At 37.1% G+C, this 2,658-nt stretch overlaps 2 long non-coding RNA genes across 2 annotated transcripts; one reads left to right on the top strand and one right to left on the bottom strand.

Annotated features, from left to right (window-relative positions):
- Positions 1–836, bottom strand: LOC127920052 (uncharacterized). Its single transcript, XR_008104935.1, has 3 exons — positions 791–836; positions 287–328; positions 1–160 (listed from the first exon to the last, which is right to left on the bottom strand). It is a non-coding gene; the product is annotated as an uncharacterized LOC127920052 (long non-coding RNA).
- A 927-nt stretch (positions 837–1,763) lies between these two features.
- On the top strand, positions 1,764–2,394 carry LOC127920050 (uncharacterized). Its single transcript, XR_008104933.1, has 3 exons — positions 1,764–1,843; positions 1,887–2,015; positions 2,254–2,394. It is a non-coding gene; the product is annotated as an uncharacterized LOC127920050 (long non-coding RNA).
- The last annotated feature ends 264 nt before the right edge of the window (positions 2,395–2,658 follow it).

Raw genomic sequence — 2,658 nt, 5'->3', positions numbered from 1 at the left:
CCAGAGTTTTTCCCTTTATAAGACAAACACAACTGAGAGTTGAGAGAGAGACCAGTTACAGACCAGATACAACAACCTGACTGAAGAGAGAGACCAGTTACAGACCAGATACAACAACCTGACTGAAGAGAGAGACCAGTTACAGACCAGATACAACAACCTGACTAAAGAGAGAGACCAGTTACAGACCAGATACAACAACCTGACTAAAGAGAGAGACCAGTTACAGACCAGATACAACAACCTGAATAAAGAGAGAGACCAGTTACAGACCAGATACAACAACCTGACTGAAGAGAGAGACCAGTTACAGACCAGATACAACAACCTGAATAAAGAGAGAGACCAGTTACAGACCAGATACAACAACCTGAATAAAGAGAGAGACCAGTTACAGACCAGATACAACAACCTGAATAAAGAGAGAGACCAGTTACAGACCAGATACAACAACCTGACTAAAGAGAGAGACCAGCTACAGACCAGATACAACAACCTGACTGAATAGAGAGACCAGCTTCAGACCAGTTACAACAACCTGACCGAATAGACAGACCAGCTTCAGACCAGTTACAACAACCTGACTGAATAGAGAGACCAGCTACAGACCAGTTACAACAACCTGACTAAAGAGAGAGACAAGCTTCAGACCAGTTACAACTACCTGACTGAATAGAGAGACCAGCTTCAGACCAGTTACAACAACCTGACCGAATAGACAGACCAGCTACAGACCAGTTACAACAACCTGACTGAATAGAGAGACCAGCTTCAGACCAGTTACAACAACCTGACTGAAGAGAGAGACCAGTTACAGACCAGATACAACAACCTGAATAAAGAGACCAGCTACAACATCCTGAATAACAAACTTTTTGTGATAGGTGAGATATAAACTGTGATACATTAGAAGTAAAATCAAAAGTCATTGTATGTACTGTATATCAACGGGTTTATGAGTATGAAGATACTGGCTATGTTTCTCAATGTGTAAACCTTTGCTCTACAACAGAGCAGCATTTTCAAAAGGTATGGAGAAACTTGGAGAAAGGAGTCAGTTACAAATATAGTAGATATTACCATTAGGAGTCAGTAAGAAAGGTAATCATACAGTAGATATTACCATTAGGAGACAGTTAGAAAGGTAATCCTACAGTTGATATTACCATTAGGAGTCAGTTAGAAAGGTAATCATACAGTAGATATTACCATTAGGAGACAGTTAGAAAGGTAATCCTACAGTTGATATTACCATTAGGAGTCAGTTAGAAAGGTAATCATACAGTAGATATTACCATTAGGAGACAGTTAGAAAGGTAATCCTACAGTAGATATTACCATTAGGAGTCAGTTAGAAAGGTAATCATACAGTAGATATTACCATTAGGAGTCAGGTAGAAAGGTAATCATACAGTAGATATTACCATTAGGAGTCAGTTAGAAAGGTAATCAGTAGATATTACCATTAGGAGACAGTCAGTTGATATTACCATTAGAGACAGTTAGAAATGTAATCATACAGTAGATATTACCATTAGGAGAAAATGTAATCAGTTAGAAAGGTAATCATACAGTAGATATTACCATTAGGAGACAGTCAGTTAGAAAGGTAATCATACAGTAGATATTACCATTAGGAGTCAGTTAGAAAGGTATCATACCCATTAGGAGTCAGTTAGAAAGGTAATCATACAGTAGATAACCATTAGGAGTCATAGAAAGGTAATCAGTAGATATTACCATTAGGAGTCAGTTAGAAAGGTATACAGTAGATATTACCATTAGGAGTCAGTTAGAAAGGTAATCATACAGTAGATATTACCATTAGGAGTCAGTTAGAAAGGTAATCATACAGTAGATATTACCATTAGGAGACAGTTAGAAAGGTAATCATACAGTAGATATTACCATTAGGAGTCAGTTAGAAAGGTAATCATACAGTAGATATTACCATTAGGAGTCAGTTAGAAAGGTAATCATACAGTAGATATTACCATTAGGAGTCAGTTAGAAAGGTAATCATACAGTAGATATTACCATTAGGAGACAGTTAGAAAGGTAATCCTACAGTTGATATTACCATTAGGAGTCAGTTAGAAAGGTAATCATACAGTAGATATCCTACACCATTAGGAGACAGTTAGAAAGGTAATCAGAAAGGTAATCCTACAGTAGATATTACCATTAGAGTTAGAAAGGTAATCATACAGTAGATACCATTAGGAGTCAGTAGATATTACCATTAGAAGTTAGGTAATCATACAGTAGATATTACCATTAGGAGTCAGTTAGAAAGGTAATCATACAGTAGATATTACCATTAGGAGTCAGTTAGAAAGGTAATCATACAGTAGATATTACCATTAGGAGTCAGTTAGAAAGGTAATCATACAGTTAGTTAAGATGGATGACTACATCAAGAGGTTATTGAATTAAACAAGATTATTGAAGAAAATGAGAACAGAGCAACGAGGAGAGTGACGACAGACCCATCACTCAGGTAAGAACTAACATAACGTTTTGTCAGCTGTTGATTGTCAAGCAAACAACTGTCTGTCTCACGGTAATTGACAGTTAATTAACAAACACTTTTATAATCTCCTGGCTTCCACACATACCCTGAACAAGCCACTGATGCAGACCTGTGGAAGATCTACA

Source organism: Oncorhynchus keta, unplaced genomic scaffold (genome assembly GCF_023373465.1).
Source record: "Oncorhynchus keta strain PuntledgeMale-10-30-2019 unplaced genomic scaffold, Oket_V2 Un_contig_18211_pilon_pilon, whole genome shotgun sequence".
In the NCBI taxonomy this organism is placed as follows: Eukaryota; Metazoa; Chordata; class Actinopteri; order Salmoniformes; family Salmonidae; genus Oncorhynchus; species Oncorhynchus keta.
Note: the sequence above shows the minus strand (reverse complement) of the source record. Positions and strands in the feature narration are given on the sequence as shown.